This window comes from Ambystoma mexicanum, chromosome 4p, assembly GCF_040938575.1.
Source record: "Ambystoma mexicanum isolate Mex_15411 chromosome 4p, UKY_AmexF1_1, whole genome shotgun sequence".
Classification (NCBI taxonomy): domain Eukaryota; kingdom Metazoa; phylum Chordata; class Amphibia; order Caudata; family Ambystomatidae; genus Ambystoma; species Ambystoma mexicanum.
Genome location: NC_090927.1, coordinates 1,009,614,009 through 1,009,634,115, shown reverse-complemented (window position 1 = coordinate 1,009,634,115; position 20,107 = coordinate 1,009,614,009).

Sequence of the window (20,107 nt, the reverse complement as noted above, 5' to 3'; positions counted from 1 at the left end):
ATAACAACTGCCAGACACCCTGGCAGCTCAAATGCCGGGAGCATTTGACGTGACAGACACAAGCAACATGGGCCCTCGGTGGACCAAGTGGATCAGGGATTTTGACCTGTACATGGGAGTCACAGGGCCAGTCGCCAACGCAAGACAAGTATGTCTCCTAAAACTAGCTGTAGGATCAGCGACCAGAGACATAATCGATGAGATGCCTCAATATTCCATAGACTCAATCCAAGACCTCAAGGACGCGCTAGCTGCGTACTTCGCACCCCATACTAATGTAGATTATGAAAGACACCTGTTTCACAGCACCAAGCAGGCCAAAGGGGAAACTATGGATGCATATGTGATGCGATTACACACCAAACTAAAGCACTGTGACTTCGCAAATTACTCGAACACTGAAGCCTTAAGATCACAAATCATCTCCGAATGCGAGTCTCAAGCTTTCCGCAGGAAGCTACTTCAGAAGTCCCATACGCTAGAAGAAATCCTAGCGCTAGCGAGAGTTGAGAGAGCCATTGACTCCCAAGTTGAGAGCTTTGGCAACACCAATACAGGAGAAAACATCAACAGATTACAACTGGAGAAGAAATCTGAAGAACTCTTCTGTTACAAATGTGGGTTTGAATACCCGCACAAAGGGACCTGCCCAGCCGTAGGTCAAAGATGCACCTTGTGTGGCGAAGGACATTTCAAAGCAGTGTGTAGATTATTCCGTGATCGAGCCAGAGACAGACCCAAAGAAAATACATCTCGCCCAAGAAGTAGATACGGAGGGTCGTGAACCAGTAACCCAGCCCCCAATACCCCGAACCCTCAAAATCAACCCACAGGTGATCAGCGAGATAGAGAATCGGGAGAAGACCGGCAGAGGAGAAGAGAAAGAAGAAGGTTGGTGATGCGCACAAGACCTGAACGCAGATCTCGACGCAACGTGCATTACTTGGTGGAACAGTCCCCCACAGACTCTGACTCCAGCTTGTCAGGGAGTGACCAAGAGAAAAAGGCCTATGCGCTGGGCAACCCCACAGCAACGTGACACAGCCAACGCTCATCATTAAACTGCAAGAGAGGTCGGTGGAATTTCTCATAGACACAGGAGCCACCGTCAATGTGGTGAGTGAAAAGATATACAATGATCTTCCGCAAAAACCCAAGTTACACACAGCAACCATGGACATATATGCATATGGAGCCAAGACACCCTTAAAATGCCTGGGACAATTCAGCAGACTTTGCCGGTATAAAGGCCACGAAATGAGGGTACCAATACATGTCTTAGCCACCGAGACAGACAGTGGTTGCGTCCTCAGTTTCAGGGCAGCCGCTGACATGGGCCTAATACATATCCTCTACAACATAATGGTCCACAAATACATATACCTGGTTGAAATGATAAACAACCTGTACCCCAAAATCTTCAAAGGAATAGGAAAACTCTGAAACAGGCAAATAAAACTCCATGTAGATGATTCAATCCGCCCTGTAGCCCAGCCATTCCGCGGGATTCCAGTCAACATTCAGAAGAAAGTTGAAGATGAACTCCAAAAACTACTGGAACAAGATATCATTGAAAGGGCCACCGGACCCACTACGTGGGTATCACCGATTGTCCCCGTTCCAAAGAAAGGCTCTGAGGCCATAAGATTGTGCGTGGACATGGCCCGAATCAGGCCATCAAAAGGGAGAGGCACCCCGAGCCATGCATCACGGACATGATACACCTGCTGAACGGGGCAAAAGTCTTTTCCAAACTGGACCTGAAAAAAGGGTATCATCAGCTAGTCCTACACCCTGAGAGAAGAAACATCACGAGTACTCACGATATCCTGACGTGCAGCTCATATCATCTACCGCAGCTCATCATGTCATCCCAGCTTTGGACCACATGTTCTCGGCCTATGGAGTACCTAAAGTACTTAAGATAGACAACGGGGGCCCATTCTGTGGACATCAGTTCACCCAATTCGCAGAATATCTTGGGTTTCATCACAGGAAAGTCACTCCCCTGTGGCCACAAGCCAACGGGATGATTGAGCGATTCATGGCCAACCTGAAGAGAGCACTCCAGACTGCCAGACTCACCGGCCAACCTTATGAACAAGTACTGAACCAATTTATGAGAGACTATCGAGGAACTCCTCATAGCACCACTGGGAGGACACCGGGCGAACTGATGTTTGGACGAAACACCCAAACACGTATACCACAGGCAGAAATCATCACCCCATCACCAACTCTGGACCAGGAGGTGCGAGAAAGAGATGAAGCAGCCAAAGCTCGAATGAAGGAGTATGCGGACAGTCGCAGGTGAGCACAGACCTCACAAATAGAGGTAGGGGACGTAGTGGCGGTCCGGCAACCGGTAACGCACAAGCATACGGCCCAGTTTCGTGAGGAACCTCTGCTTGTCACTCAAAGGAAGGGGTCCATGATCACAGCCCTAGGGTCAGAGGGATCTGTCACGAGAAACTTGTCCCACTTCAAAGAACTTCCACCAAGAGGAGCCAGACGGCTAAGTGGAAGAGTACATGTACACCTGGACTATGAGTCAGATGACTCCTATCAAGCAGATCAGTGGGACTCGAAGGAGTCAGAGCCGGAGGTGGGGCAAGAGACTGTGGAGAGCGGGCCATCGCCAGGGCGGAGTCAGGCATGTCCGTAGAGGGCTTGGAACAGACTTTGCCGATGGTTTGAGGAAATAGACTAGAAGCCCACCAGACCGCCGCTCGTTGCGAAGAGTCTGGTAACTGTTTAAAAAGGGGGGAGATGTCACATTAATGTCTCCGTGACAACGGGGGCAGGAGGAATCGAAGGGAAAGGGAAGTGATGCAAGGGGGTGGGGTCGGGGAGTTGAATGTTGAAGGCGAATAAAGTAAGACGTGTGTTTGAAGAGCTCCGGGTCCGGCTCCTTTATTGCTGCGCCATAGCCCGCGATGCCGCGTGCCACCACCACGCCGCAACAACAGCACTAGGTTGTGGAAGGATCGTGAACTACACAGGAACATTCTGGCTGGCACACTCAAAGCCCGAAGATATCCTAAAAAAGTTATCCATCATGCCTGGAAGCGTGCTCTAAATCCACAATCAAAGCTAGAAAACTCGGACTGTAACTACTTGTGAACCGCTAAATAGCTATTTGTTCTGGCATTGAGCCGCAGAACTGTCTGGCACTTGAGTATAGTTGGTGGAAATCAAACCATATAATAATCCTCAGTTTGCAATATAAAGAGGCACTTTCAGAAAAAGAATGGAAAATCGACACACTCACACATAAGACTGCGTCAGTTGATTTTACACATATGGATTTAATTTGAAAAAAATGTAATTCATATGATTGCCCTTTGTGATGACACATGTTTCGGTTCTGGCTGCCTTTTTCAAATCAGGGCTCATGCTGAAATGTACATTGGAAACACTTTCACGTTTTCTCTTTGTTATCTTGGTCTCTTGTTCTATCCGCGTAGGGCACCCTATGAAGAGATTGACCGAGATAGAACAAGGGACAAAGATAAACCGTGAAAGTGTTTTCAATGTACATTTCAGCATGAGCCCTGATTTGAAAAAGTGTGTTGATTTTCCATTATTTCTAGGAGTTCCTTTGGCTTTCTAACCACCGAGTAGAGCGTTCGCTTTCACATCCGTGCAGAGCTTGCTAACGCAGGTTCGAATCCCGGCAGGGATAAACTCAGCCTTTCATCCTTCCGAGGTGGATAAATGAGCACCACACACCGTGGGTAATAATAAGCAACGCTCAGATACCCAAGGGTTCGTAGCGCTATATAAATGCGAAATTATTATTATTATTATTATTACCATACTCAGCATGACGAGACAGCAATACTGAAAATTAAAGTACTAACGGAAATTGCACAAGAGAAACAAGGTAGAAGTGGATAAGTGTCGCCAAGCAGACCAGCCCTACCAAAGGCCAAAACTGTGATTTACTACTTTCTGAAAAAGAAGCTTGTGAGGACGTCACCGGTTCCCGGAAGTTTCCTCCCAATGTCGGGCACTACAGATGGCGTAACTCTATATTCTTACAAAGGTTTCACACGGACCGTTGAAACCCACTGAAACTGTAAAAATAGCGACATGGTATGAGGGTTTGTTTCCCCAGGAAGCCCACTTTTTGAAGATATGACGTGCCGTAAAGGGCATGTCTGTGTCAGGGGAAATCAGAGCAGCATTTGACGGCTTTATGCTACAAAACCACTTGTGCAACATTTCATGACTAAACCCACAATCAAAATAACCTTAAGTGGTTTGTAATTGCAAACTCACACCTCACACAAGAGGCGTCCCTTTGAAAAAATCTCTGCATGGTGCGGCAGCGTATGGCCGGAATTACTGCATCGAATGAAATTTATCGGCTACTCAACCTCGGTCCTCACCCAACATGGATTCTCCTGGTGAGAGACTTGCAGCATTCCAATTCCACATCAGGCTGCAGAGAACAGGTAGGCAACCACAACTGGGACTCCATTTTGGCTGCGTCCATAGAACCCTACAATACAATCAGCCGTAGCCAGTCCCATCGCTTGACATCATCCAGGTGCGCCGGCATGTTCCTTGCAGATCATTGCCCTTAACTTACAATGGCACCCGCTCATGAGTGTGCATCAAATACTGAAGCCCAGCACTGCAGAACGGAAAAGGGTATCTTTTCCTCCTTTCAGAATCCCACCATCCACCTCTTTTTCACTGAAATGAACAAAGCCTCTTGAGCTTTCCTTTGAATCACTTTTTTGAATCACTTTGAAGCTCGTTTGATACCCCACTCTTGAGTGGTTGTGTCATTTTCGCTTTATGCAACCTTTCTGAAGCGGGTGGTACTAGGTGTGCTCTAGCACAGGACATAAAACGTGCAAACCATCCCTTTGCTTGCAGAAACCACAAATAGCCTTACCTGTCTGGCTCCTTCTAGCACTCCTTACTTGCTTTGGTTGGACCCCACTAGACTCTGTAGGAGCTGGTAGAAGCGGAGGATAGTTGTCAAATAAAAGGGTTAAACCCCAGAGTGCCATCAACAGGAAGCATGGGAAACACTGTAAACATCACACAGGACACAGATTTCAGCAAAGCGTTTTTTGCGCAGGGTCAGCAGACATGAACTACGTACGCTACGCAGAATGAGGTCTGGTGCACTTACCTTTATAAGCACATGGAGATCGTGCTTGACCTCCTCTCAGCCAATCAGAATGTTCAGAGTGCAGTCAATAACTACTGGTATTGACTGCATTCTGATCATTCTGTGTCCAAAAGCAAACAAGCAAGCAAGATTATTTTTGCATTTTCAACAAGGTACTTCTCTGGGTGATCTTTTTATGTTGCTGCAACAACCTATTAAAAACAACAGAGAAAGCTAAAACATGCTTTCACTTTCTTCTAGAGAATTGTGTACAACCTTTGACAACATGACATCGATTGCATGCTCATGTGAAACCTGCTGCCGTATAATGACGTTTGCACTTTAAGTGCTATACCTATGAAGACAATCTTATTTAAAGACTACAAAATAAAAACACGTTTTATTGACTGTACTCACTATAAAAAGTGACTTTTTATCTCACCCACGAAAATTCCAAAATATGTATTGCTGTTACCACTATGTGCTAATAGCCTTATAGACCTCGAGAGGGGTCATTCGCTTGGGATATTGGCCCGCCACCAAGTTATGGCACGAGGCAAATGACCCCTTCCTCTGTCTATAAATCTATAGTCAAACCTGGGAATTCTGATGGTTTCCAGATTAACTGTCAGACATAGGAAATGTGGTACACATAGCTTGCAACCTCTGTTGACCACATTAGCCACTGACCGGGTCAAACAGTGTGTAACTGTTGCAAAGATGAACTGCAAGGCCCAGAATGCACTGGTGTGAGATATAGAACTTAGTCTCAGTCCTTGGTTAGTAGTGCACACGATTTAACCCCAACACTTGTACGTGCTAAAACATAAATTCTGTCTGCCGGCTTGGAGAGAAAGCAGAAAGTCCATGATGCCTGAACTCCTGGATGATGGTGTCCAGATAGATCAGGCGGGTGCTCAGGCCTCCAGGGGGCAGATACACCGTCCCCTAGTCCCTACACTGACCCTCTGTAATGTAATGAAGTGAGAACTCACAGCAAATAAGGTCGTTGGCAGGTACAGAGAAGTTTTACCTCAATGAGTTCTTCCTGGGTTTGACGTCATGGCGTTCCCCTGGCGTGCCTCAGATCACGCTCTGAGTTGATTTCAGCCAGTGCCTGAGAGAGAGAGCATCTTGATGTAGCATGCACCCCTGAAAGTGTACATCAGCAAGCCCCTTCAGCACTAGCCCTGGACCCCTCTAGAGGTAGTGTCCCGGACGAGCTGCCAGCAGCAGGTGAATTAAAATAAAACCCTTGAAAGCATAAGGCTTATGCCACAACCCCTTACAATCTGTTACCAGGGGCCAAATGCTGTTTTCAAACAGGTCTCTCCATTCTATCAGCTTCTTTCCCAGAACTCTCCATGTCAGCCATGGGGGTTCTTAGTCCATACCAAGTGCAAACATGAGGGAGAATAATGAGGGAGGGTGGCCTAGCCTTATAGACAGGTGTCAGAAATGATACCAACAGAAGGAAACCCTGGGGAAATCAGCAACCAGGGGAAACCGCTAGAATAAGCATATGCGCGGAGCGCGCTGAGCCCATTCAAAAGCAGGAAAACGTGCCCTCAGCATTTCCAGCGCTGACACTGGAGTGCTTGGCTGCCATGACACCACTGCCTGATGCCAAGTTGGAGGACAGGTTTTTTGCATTCAATCACTAAAACGAACACCACACATGGAATTAAGTGAACTAAGGCCAGACAGCCGAGGAGGAGGTGGGCATTTATGGGGACACGGTTCCACAACCAGAACTTTCAATGACAAAATCACTGTCATAGCTTAACTTTAAAAAGAGGCAGAAGCTTTTTGATTTTAAGAGTGTTAGAATGGTATTTCAGAGTGGTGTAGCAGGAAGAGGAGAGACGGTTACCAAGAACCTGAAGTGGCCAAGCCAAACAGGCAACATAATAGGACGACTACAGAAGAGGAGATGGCAGAGTCAAGGGAGCCGCCCTTTAGAACAGGCAAGGTTTGGCGGGAAAGCTAGAAGTGGAGAGTCTGCTGGGAGCCTTGGCTATAAGGTTGGTAGGAGAAGAAGCTGGGGTGCGTATCCTCCTGGAGGCTCCAGTCTAGATTCTGGTCAATAGCTGCAATTTAGCTTGCGTCCTAGGAGGAACCCTTGGCTGGGAGAGTGTTGGATCATAGTTACTGCAGCCTGAAAAAACTTTATTAGGGGGTAAATCCTCCCCAGAAGACCCCCCTATGTCAGGGATCTGCAACATTTGGATCACCAGATGTTTTGGACTACAACTACCATCAGCCTTATGAAGCATAGTCAATGGATCATGGGAGTCATAGACCAAAACATCTGGAGGGCCACAGGTTTCAGACCCTGGCCCTAGGGCAACTGGGGGAGGTGCAGGTCTTGCCTCGCTAATGCATCAGAGATTCCTACTGCAAAAGTAGAAGCGTTCGGAGACCCCTAGGGCAAGATGGGTAATGCAACTGAACATGGCTTGCCTGGTTTGACTTCATCAAGGCTACATCATGCCAGGAGACTACTCAATATTGGAATTGTCTGAAAAGGCCAACTCATGGAAATGTGCTGGGGCCTTTCTTGGGTGCCGATTCACGTGAGCTGAGGCTTAGCAAAGGGGATGCCATTCGACTGAGGCCTCAGGGTCCTCTTAGAACAGACTCTTCAATGAACTTGATTCATCCCTCCCTCCCTACTCCCACGGTTTTCTTAGCATCTCACTTTTGATCTGGTTCTCCATCCAATAAGCGTTCCTCCAACCCCTTACCAGCACGTAGTTGAAACCTTCCTATGTGTTGAGTGTTCTGGGCTACCTTCCAGATGGGAACATGAACAGGCTGTTTTCACAGCCTTCTATTTTGTTGTAAATAGAGTTATGTGGAGTGTGGAATGCATTTCTTTGGTTTCTTAAATAGTATGCTCCAGATCCATTATTTCTCTTCAAAGTGGCCAAAGGGGCACAATGTGGAGCCAGCAGGGGTGCCAGAGGTGTTCGGAGAAGGATGCTCCAATAAGATGCAGCAGATCTGTTGTCTTGCAAAGGGACACATCTGAAAGAGAAGGGAACATTCAAATGCATATGAGAAGACTGAACAAACCTCAAAGTCGTGGGCAGGGTGATGAGGTTGGAACGATATTCAAGTGGGATTTCCCCAAGAACTTTGAGGATCAAAGCAAGAACTTAATATTGACTTCTATGCTTGAGAGTTATCCAAGGCAGTCACTGAAAAACAAGAGACATGTGAATACAGGGTTCAGAGTTAGTGATGAGTCTGGCAACCAAGGCCATTTAGAGGTTCCATGTGTTAATATCCCCGCATGAAGCCCGCATGGAGGAAAGGGTGCGCTGTTAACTGCTGTTCGGCTGGAGGACTGGAATCTCCTTCACTTACCTTCATTGACTGAATCTCTGTCATCGCTCCGAGTCTCATAAGTCTGTCAGTGTACATCAGCTGACAGCAGTTGAGGAGAGCGAGACGCGAAGCAGACTGATTTGCACTCTCACGTGACACGAGTCACGTGGCATCCAGAAGTCACGCCCCCTGGACAATCCCATTTAAGCATAACAGCACGACCCTTGCGGGGTGAAGTCCACGTGGGGGAAAGGGCGCGCTGTTAACTGCTGTTTACGGCTGGAGTCGGCGCGATCGGCTGGTAAGTGTATACTAAACACCCAAATCTTATTTCTTAAGTTGCTAGAAGTTTCACTTGCCTAATCAGCTCTCACCCCCAATAGATAAGATGGATACTGCCAAACCCCATACAAGACTACAAGAGAAACTAGAAGAATCTGTAGCCTTGAACAATAGACTGACATCACACGCAAATACCAACCCTCTGACAACTATTTCATCTATAGAGGAGAGGCCCAGATCAGTTAAAAATAAAGTGAATATCGTTCAAATACCTGAGATAAAAGATAAAATCAGTGATTTAACACTAAAGACACCCGTGCCTATGGTTGACAACATGGATGAACACATCCATTCTACAGTTGGAAGTACTACAGAGCCGACATGCATATTACCAACTGAAACTTCATCCAAGTTAACAGAAGCAGATCTTACAGCAGCTACAGTATCATCAAGTCAAAGAAAAGCCCAAAGCGAAAAATTACGAAAAACAAGAGCCGAAGATTCCTGTTTTACTCCATCATTACAAGAGAGAGCAAGGATAGCAAAACTGCATTGGCAGTCAACATATTGTCCAACCAATTCCATCTCTGACAATAACATGCAGTCTTTACCTATCAGGTTAGCACGCCTGTCGCTTGATATCACCGAGATAGATGCAATAATGGACTCCCAAGAGAAAAGAAATGAAGTTTTCATGGGAATCCGTCCAACTGCACAAATCAATCAAATAAACACGTCAACCGTTCCGGAACGGTTTCGTTTTAGAATAAAAGTGTAGGAAGAAGTTCAAACTTGCACTTTCAGTGCACTGCACAGGACGTTTCCTTAAAGAGCAGGCAAATGTGTTTTGGGGTTTTTATTGTCCACATACCTCCACTACTTCTTTTCATACACTTCGACCACTGGTTGAAAGACATTATGCAAAATATTATTGGGTATCCAAAATATTGGCTTCGGGAGTCTCTGTGATTATCCTGACAGGGCACAGTACCCCACGCCTTCCCTTCACACTGGAATTTAAACTGAATTGTAGAGTGGTTTGCCATAGATTACTAATTAGATGTAAGATATCCATAAGCTTTCCTTCAATCCTCTCGTTAGGCTTAGTATCCACCCAGGAACAGCCATCAGTGCCCAAGCCATGATCAGGCAACATCATAGATTCGGACCTTCACCCTTTCTGGAGACCAAAGAAAACGCGTAACAGACTGCCCTACCCCTTCAGCAGCCCACGCATGCGCTAAGTCTATTCAGGACTCGCAATGTCTCAAACGTAATTAAATCCGCAAGACAGGAGCTGGATTTTTCTCTAGGTCTAGCCTAGCTTCAAGTTAGAAATCTGGTGATGGAATGCCCAAAATGAAGCAGACTAATTGGTATTCAAATCATCTTTTAACAGTGAACCCAATCAGAAATTGTACCACATCGAATGGTGTCTTAACAGGACCTCAAGCGCCAAAAGCAACTCCAAATAAATATTTCAGGTTGCCCCTGAAAATGCCCATCCAATTTGCCAGAGGCCTGAACTACCCCCATCTGGGGAACAGTGTGACGGCATGGCTCGTGTCTGTCAAAACACAAAACAGGCACCGCCAGAAAGTTAAAATCACATTTTAAAAAAATTCCCAGTCTTCCCTCTACCCCTACATTGTGTCAAAGACAACAACATTGTACTGTAGGTCTGTTATGCTTGATGCAATGTCTACCATATTGCATTCCCTAGTAACTTACCTGCCATCGTAATATCTTTTAGAGTGAATAAAGACCATCCCCTAACTGAAAATCATCCCCATCATTTCTGTCCTCAAAAAACCCACGCTACACCGTACATTAGCGAAAAAGATGATTGTGAAAGAATAGGTGTTGGCTGTCATATGTGAAGTGTAGCCTTAAATGGTGCAATCAACTTTACACTGTGACCAAAGGACACCGACAAAGTTCCATCAATTTCATGTGATAGCTATCCTTAATATACTTCATGCAAACCAGGCCCACAATTTAAACAAACATAGTAGAGCAAAACAGTCACTGGTCTGTGAACCCGGACACCTGGGACTATTTTCATTACATTGACAGCAGAGGCAACAAATTGCAAATAAGAACACAGAACACAGAGAAGGTCCACCGTTTAGCAAATCACAATGTCAGAAGGAAACATGAACACATCACTAAGGAGAATGGATATCAACATATGTTTACCCGCTACCACTACCCATGCCGATATGCTTTGCTCTACTAGGTGTTGCAAAATGGGCGCCAACAGTATTTGAGGGCAACATTTGTGCATATCGCTTTTTGTAAATGGCCGAATCGACCACCTCACCAACAGTCTCTGCAATATTTTGGCCAAACACACGCCAGACACAGCCATCTGAGATGTTAATAATTTAACTACTAAATGGGTCCTTGTCATTATACAGTGATACAATGGTCCACACCTTCATACCCTGGACACAAATGCACTGTGTGATATAGGCACTCCTTCCCAGCTTTTCAGACGCCAGTCATTCTAACAGTGCTGCCAAGCACGTCATTTGGGGGTGTCCAGGGGTAGCAGCCTTGGCTCCCCATCAGCTACCCCTAGACCCGACCTTGCGACCCCTGGGCCACTGGAAAAAGAGGCAGTGCCAATAGAAGATATCTGTGTTGTACCTGAAAAAGGCGGTTATAAATGCAGCTAAATGTGCCATAGCTTTTTTCACCTGGAATCTAGATCTCGTTACCTGGAGAAATAACAGGGATGCAGGAAATCCATGAATCCGCCATCACTCACAGGTTGGCAGTCCATTAACGAAAAATGCCTGAATGGTTGTGTTCAGATGCAGGGTTGTCTGTGCAGCTCATACACAGTACTGTAGCATCAGGAAGGGTGTGGGGGCTAGATCTAGCTAGCTGAGAATGGGTCAGAGCAGCCTGCAGTACTCAGTGACAGCACAGCATGAACACAAATCTCAGTGTTTCTCGTCTGCTTTGCACATCAAGTGAGCCACTGGGCCTGTGATGAGCTGGGTGTGCCCCACAGGCTTCTGCCACTAATCCTGCCTGGGCACTTTGTGACCTGACCCAGATCTGCCAGACCTGCACCACAGACACACTGTAGATAGACAGAAGGTGAGATAATTGATGTACATGAAGTTTCCCATCCTCCTTTGAAGTAAACCATCTATTTCACCCTCAAACAAAACAAATATATATTTGGAAGGATAGCTCTGGGGCAACTCACTTTCTTTGGGCTCAAGAGGATGCTGGGCAACATGGGTTCAGTTCCTGGTCCAGTGCTTAGAAGCTGGAGGAGGCTGGCATTAAGCAAGATATAAAGGACCAAAGAAAATAATAAAATGGGCCTTTTCTAGGGGTAATGTCATGGAGCTCCTGCTGTTGTTTACATTTTTTTTTAAAAAAAAACCTGCAATTACTGTGACCTGCAACACATCCTTTCTAACTATCTCCCATCTAACAAAATAAACTGGGGGCAAAACAGAAAGATAATGGGTGGAAGGTTTCAAATCATTCATAACCACTGGCACAGCTCTGGGCAACCCTCCGGACCATCCTTTTTCTAGTTGGACTTGTATTGCTTAGTTGCTGTTTCCAGTTTGTGGCCATACACTTGGCTGGCATTGGATGTCTGTGCTTTGGGATTTAGGCATCTTCGAGATGCTCTGTCTGTATACAGTTCAGGCCGAGTGATGTACAATAATCCAGGTTGTTGTGTTGACGCCTCCTTGAATTCACAATAATTTGGTAATATGGGCCTATGCAAACTGATATTAATGCTACATATGGTGGTGATCCATTCTTGTAGGAAATGTATATCATATGACAGTGATATCATAACCATATTGTTGTACTGAAGAACAATGCTATGTGATGCCACTTCCTGTTTTGTCAAGGGCTGAAAGGTCGTGTGCCATCACGTCCCATTATGTCACTCAGTGGCGGGGGTCAATTGACATCACTTCCTGTGATGTCATCAGGGGTTAAAGGGTCGTGTGATGTCACTTCCGCTACCCCTGGTATATTGATGAAATGGCGTCCCTGTGTGCTGGTCATGGGTTTAAGCACCCACCTGCCCAACCTTCAACAAACTGGGGGCAGGTTCGAATCTGGTGTGTGTGTAACTTAGTCGATACTAAATGCCCTTGGGCCCAGGTATCTATCTGCTCTACCATTGTTATTTTGTATTGCATTGTATTGTAGAATGATTTATAAAGCCCGAGACCAAGGCCCTGAGGCATCTGGGTGCTGCTGCACCTAAGACCACTAGTAGAAAAAAAGACAAAGAAAAGGAGAAGGAAAAAGGAGTCCCTGAAACAGAGCCTAGACAAAAAGAAATGTCTTCAGAGCTTTACGAAAAAGGAGCTGGTGAGACTGCTCGCGGAGGTGAGAAGGAAGAGAGTTCCATAGATTTGGCACCAAAACAGAGAAGGAACCCCCACCTTTGTGAGCCCTATACAATCTAGGAACAATCAACAGGGTTTGATGGAAAAAATCAACAAAGTTTCTGTTCAAGGAAAGGGGGGCCCACATGCTGAGCAGCGCAATGGACGATACAGAGGATCTTAAACTCAATGTGCTGCTTGACAGGAAGTCAGTGTAGCTGATGGAGAAAAGGCAAGGTGTGAGTCAATCTGGGGACATTGAGTGCAAGACGGGCTGCAGAGTTCTGCAGTGTCTGGAGACGATGCCATAAGAACTCTGGCTGTCCTGGGTAAATCCCATTGCAATAATCGAGTCATCCCATAAGAGAAGCTGTGACCACGCGGTAAAGAAGATGTGAAGGGATAAAAGGCAGCACTTTCCTTAAGAGTTTAAGTTTCAGAATGCCAGTTCTGCATATGAAGGCAATCTGCACCTCTCTAGATCCCAACGACAGAAGTTTGATGCCCAGGCTTCTGACCAATGCACAGGCCTCTGGACGATGGGCCAATGAATTAGGTGAAAATTCAGCATTCCAAAGGATACACTCAGCCTGAGTGCCGACCATCAAGATCTCTGTCTTTTCAGCATTTGACCTCAACCAGTTTTACACTATTCAATCCCGAATATCAACCAGACAAGATCTTAATTGTCCTGGGAGGTCAACATTGAGACGAAAAAACAGTTGGCTGTCATCGGCGTAGGTATAAAACGGCACGCCGTTGGACAGGATCATATCTGTCAAATGGCAGAGATATATGCTAAAAGAATGTGCGATAGGGAAGGTCTCTGGGGAAGGCCAAATGTAACAGGTCTAGCCTTTGACTTAAACAGAAACAGGGAAATTGTTTGGTACAGACCCAACAGCTGCATTTCTATTTTTATCATCCTTGGACTACATGTCCCAGAGTGCATGGGGCACGCTGGGATGAACTATATGATCAAAATGGAGAACGGGGAATACCATCCTTAGTGCCATGTGAACTCCATGCAGGAAATTCACAGAATGAATATGAATCTGTGCCTGTCTAGCTCCTGGAGTATGTGCATAAACAGCCACTAGTGTGGCTCCACGGTCCCAAGCCTTAAGCCAGAGACAATGGGCCTAATTCACAACAGATGTTCAGAGGAGCAGATAAGGCCATGCGCTGAGCATATCCTATCTGGTCCCGCTATCTCAGAACTGATTCTCAAAGAGTAAAACTGAGCAAACGCCGACCTGCCATCTCTGAGATGCATTTGAGCAAATCTTTGTGAATGAACTTTGCACTTGAGCATCTCAATGATCCTCCAGGCAGCTCCAGATTTGCTCTACCTTTAGGCTTTGAGAAAAATGTATAAGATGAATTATCAGACACAGCTGTGTTACTCAACAAAGCATGCACTGACCCAGAATGCAAGGCATGATGCCTGCCTGCGGGTGGGTGCAGAGAGTTGTCTATGACTTTGATCTGGGGGGCGGAGGGGACTACTTACAGCACCTAAACCTGCATTGTTCCACAGTCTGAGTCATGTCCCCTCAAGCATGGGCACCACGCTTTCCGGCTAGCATCACACCATATAAGTGAGGTGCCCTCACCCCAAGCAATTCAATCTAACATTCAAATGAAAGAAATGAACATAGGGGTGAGCTATGTACCAAATTACGAGAGTAACTGGGCAGGGGGAAGCCAGCCAGTGCAAGGGACCCTCTGAACAATCAGTATGGCTTCGGTGACATGGGCAGCCCCTGCACACATTCAGCTGGTGCTCCCCAGAAGTAGGAAAACATGGGAATCGTACCAAAATTTCGACTGCACTACTGCGCCCCGCAGTTACTGCGCCTTTAGGTGCGCACAAAATCCCGACTCCCATTACTGAGCCCAAGCAGAGCAGGGTTTGCAGGGGTGTCTCCTGCTCCTCTTTGACGCAGTAACTGGAGTTGGGGTTGCAGGGGTGTCCCCCACTTACCGTAATGGTAAGCGGGGTGTAAGAAGTTTTAAAAAAAGGACCCTGCAGCGTCAGTATCGACCCACACAAGTGAGTGTTAGTCGAAATTTTGGTACGACCACACCCTGCATAATGGGTCCGGAGCTTAAAGGACGGCCATCCACACCTTCAACCTTCTGCTCCTCAATCTTATCGACCAAATGGATACCTTCTTGTTTAGCTTTGCCACAATCCCCACTTGGGCATAAGGTGCTCCGATAGTCCAAGCTGATGGTGATTTTTGGACCACACATTTTCAATCTTTCTCTACGGAAAACTGTAATATTTTCTTGAGGTTTCTCAGGTAGAAGAAACAGGGTTTATCTGCATTAGAGCTAGCCGCTGGCCTAAGAACAATTCTGCAGTTATTTCAGTTTAAACGAGCTCTGAAGACTCACTTTTTCAGTTTTGACTGAGGCGTCTGCTTGATTGACTGATGTTCTAGGTCCAGGGTTATGAGCGCTATATTGTTGGCGGTTTGACTGCTTACTGCCCCAGATATGTTTGTCTTCTTTAGTGTTTTTTTGTGTGCCCTGAGGCCTCTGGTTGTGTGACGCTATATACAAATATAATAAATAAAAAATAAATACATATAAATAAAATAAATACATTTGATAGTTGAACCTATTTTTTCTTCCCTAGTTAGATGCACAGTTTCAAGTTGATTTAATCTAGATATGGTGTTTACCATGTTATAGGAGTGAGGGAGCCTAGCGAAGAACAGGCATTTGAATTGGGCATTTGGTCCCAATACTGTAGAAATATCTGAAAGAGATTTATTGGTAGCGAGCATCCAGATCAAAAACGACTCTCTTGGTCAATTTAAAAAGCAAGTGGATATATAATCCAAATCAGAATAAGGTAGAGGTCAAAATGTTGAGTTGGTTCGTATATACACGAGTGTCAGGTAGAGCGCAGTGCACCGGTTTTCTCTGTTAAAAGAAGCAGCTCTTATTATTCACCAAGTTTAACTTGTTGGTTGTGGTTAGACTGGTAACCATTGAACTGCTCTAGGAATTCGCCTTACACTGTCCAAATGGGTATGGAGGTATCTGCTGTGTATTCAAGGCTGCTACCAATTCAAGAAATTGTAGAAAGGTAAAGTCACCTCTGCCAGCAAATTGTAGTCACTTATACTGGGGATTAACCAATGCTATTTTTGTACTTGTTTCCTGCCCAGCTAACTATCGTCCAATCTCTATCACTCCCTTCCTGGGCAAGCTTCTGGAGAAACTGGCCATCTCCCAGCTTAATCTCCATGCTGAATCTGTTGGTAGCCTTCATGACCATCAGTCTGGCTTCAGAGCCGCCAGAAGCACGGAAACTGCTCTCCTGAACATCCGTGAGGATCTACTCTCGAACCTTGACGCTAACATTCCATGTGTTCTCATTTTGCTTGATCTCTCTTCTGCCTTTGACACTGTCAACCATACCATCCTGCTGAACCGTCTCCGTGATAACCTGGGTATCACTGGTCAGGCTCTGGCTTGGCTGACCTCTTTCCTCTCAAATCGACCCTCCCAGGTCCAACTGGGGTCTTTCCTCTCTGACATCGTTTTCTCTACCTGTGGTGTCCCCCAGGGTTCTAACCTCTCTCCCTGGCTGTTCAACCAGTATCTGGCACTTCTTGCCCACTGCATCGCTGCTCTCTGCCCCAACTTTCAGTGCTATGCGGACGATACCCAGCTCATTTTCAGGCTACCCTCGGCCTCCTCTTCTCCTTCCCTCATCTCTGACTGTCTTTCTGCTATCCAGGAATGCTGTGCCACCAACGACCTCTGCCTTAATGCCAGTAAGACTGAGATTCTACTCATCGGCACACCCACTCCCTCCTTCCCTGCAGCTCTCTGGCCAGCCTCTCTTGGCCCTCTTCCTGCTCCTACCTGCAAGGCGAAAAATCTTGGGGTCATCTTCGACTCCACACTCTCCTTCTCTCCTCACATTTCTGACGCTTCTAAGAAGTCACACTACCAGCTGCACCTCCTCAGAGGTATCCTTCCTTTCCTCTCCTTCCCCCAGAAGCTCACTGTCTCCAGAGCCCTGGTTCTCTCGAAGCTGGACTACTGTAACAGCCTCTATCTAAATCTGCCTGCCTCTACTCTCCGCCCTCTGCAACTCATCCAGAACAGGACTGCAAGACTTGTCCTTGGCCTCAAGCCCAGGGACCGTATCTCTCCATGACTGAAATCGCTACACTGGCTCCCTGTGGCTGCGAGGATTAAGTTCAAAACCCTCTGCATTGTCCACAAGGCCTTCTGGGGCCTTGGGCCGAAATACCTTCAACTCTCTCTTCCTAAATATCTTCCTTCTCGAGCTCTTCGCTCTTCCTCCTCCAACTCCCTTAGGGTCAGCCGCTTCTCCAAGCAACGAGTTGGGGGGAGATCTCTCTCCGCAGCAGGGGCCTCCCTCTGGAACAGCCTTCCTGCCTCCCTGAAACTTGAGGAGAACCATCTACGGTTCCGGAAGCACCTCAAAACCTTCCTCTTTGCTTCTGCTTTCTCTCCCCCTCTCTCCTGCTAAATCACTGTAACTGTACTGAATCAGCAACTGGGCCACTCACCAATTTCAGTCCTTGGCCCAGCCACTCTCCCCTGCACTGCCTCCCTGGCAACCCCTGCACTGCGGGACTGTCTCTGTATCCCTAGAGCCCCCTTTCCCAGCACTTATCTGCACTTATCCTGCACTTGCCACCAGCTGGCCCTCATTATTTATCTTGTATTTTACTAATCACTTTGTACTGCACTTCCCCTCTCCCTTTCCCCCTGCACTTTTCTCGTCCCCTTACCCCTCCACTTGCGCGATCTGAATGACACAGGATCGCTGTCTCTGTCTCCCCTGTTCCCCCCTCCCTGCCTCATCGCGCCTTGAAACACTTGTGTATAGGCGCGTTACAAATGCCATATCATATCATATATCATATCATACTATGTCTGGGTCTAAACCCAGATTGTCATTGGGTATAATACATTCTCTTGGACTAATTGGTGATGATGGTAGCCTCCCACTTAAGAATGTTCTTTCTCGAAAAGGGATGTTAATGATGGCACTGATGGGTTTAGCTCATACACTACTTGCCATTGATATTTGAAATACCAGGCAACACACTGGGCATTTATTTATGTTATGTCACCACCAATCCACCAATAGACCTAAAGATAAGTTAATGAGACCTCACCACACTCTCCACGCTTCTATGTTCTTAGATTGACAGGTTTTTGTTCAATTATTTTGGTAACCAATTTTGCCATGGCCAAACTCTGCAAATCTATACACCCCAGCCCCCAAATTCACCCCCACTTACCTGTTGCATGTCCACTTCCTACTCCTGACCCTGCAGCATCAGTTCTGTCCCACTTACGCGGATAGGATCTGATGGCGCGGGGGCCCCTTTTCTAATTTATTTTTCATCCCCCGTCTCCAATCCTTAGGAAGCGGGGGACACCCCTGCAACTACCCAAGGCCATCAATACCAAACATGGGGGCCGGGAGACACCCGCCTAACCCCTGCTCCTCATGTTTGGTATTGATTACCCAATTTGATCGAATCAAATCGATCGAATGGTACTGGCTGAATCCCGCCAGATGTACCATTCCATCAATCAAATTTGATCAAATTGGGTAATACCTTTAAAACAACCCCTAAACCCAGCTCCCTTTGTCGACGCGGTGCTGGTAACAGTGTTTGAGGACTCTGGGTTCTGTGGTTCCTCCGGTGTGTGCTCTCCTGTTCGCTGTGGGTGAGATAGCTGCATTTCTGGTGTGCAGTAAACTGTTCTCTTCCAAATCTCCAAAAGCTGCGTGTACCGCTACAGTTCTCTCTCATGGGTCATTATTTGCTTATTTCTTTTCCACAGGTGTTTCTGAGATCTACAGTTCTGTAAAAGAAAATAGAGAACATAGGCCAGAATGGAGTAGGCAGGCAATGGGTGATTGAGCGTGATACCTTTCATCTGTGACAACGCATATGGTGGGGAGGGCAGAGACTGGGCCCCTCCCTCACCCCAACTCTAGGACAGGACTGGCTCTTACAACCACCCTGGTAGGCCTCCCGACTCAGCTTGAGAAGGGTACCTACCTCCCTGACAGGGTCAAGGGGGGTAGGTGGAAACCAGGCACCAGAGCTATTCCTTGACTTCAGGGTTGCTGGGAGGCTCTGACCAGGCTTATCGGGGCAAAATGAGTCCTGTGTTCTGGTCTTCCAGTCCAGCAAGGTTGCCAGAAAGTACCTGCAGTGATGTTTCACCTCCAGTGCGCAGGCCTGGTTCCAGTGTTCAAGAAGCAGAGTGTCTTGTCCACACATCTTTCACCCCAATTGGTCCTTCTTGGAGCTCCTTGTATTCACCTCTCCCACAGAGTACTTAAGGATAGACTGTACTCCCAACCAGGATTCAGCGGATTCTTCTTCTTGGTATCCAAAGATGAATCAAGTAATTGGAGGATCTCCCCCCTCATATAGGCAAACTGCTACAGCAGACTAGTCCACTACAAGTCTGTTGTTAGGGGTCCAATCCTGACTGCTGTAACAACTGTCCTTTGCATGGTGATGTCATAGCCAGAGTGACTTGTCTGCAGGAAATGGGGAGCGTGCACAAAAGGTTTGGGTGTCCTAGCAAAAACTAAGATGGTGAGACCCTCTGTGGAGTGAACCACTCTTCTGGGGGTACTGTAACTTGCCTTTCTTCCTCTGTCTGCCTACATCAAAAAGTCTCCAGCAATCAGCAACGTGGTGTGAGATGTCCATTAACAGAAAAAAAGGCTCATTAAAACCTAATAAGAAACCCTTAAGCACTCCAAACGGCAAATTTACCAAAATAAGATGCTTAAAATACATACCCAACATTTTTTATGTAATAAAAATTAACACACAAATACTTTGAACTCCTCATTTACATTGTTTCTACGATGTTTTATATTTGGGTGAAATCCGGACAATTTCAAAATAACATTCCTATGTTATTTATACATCAATTTCCA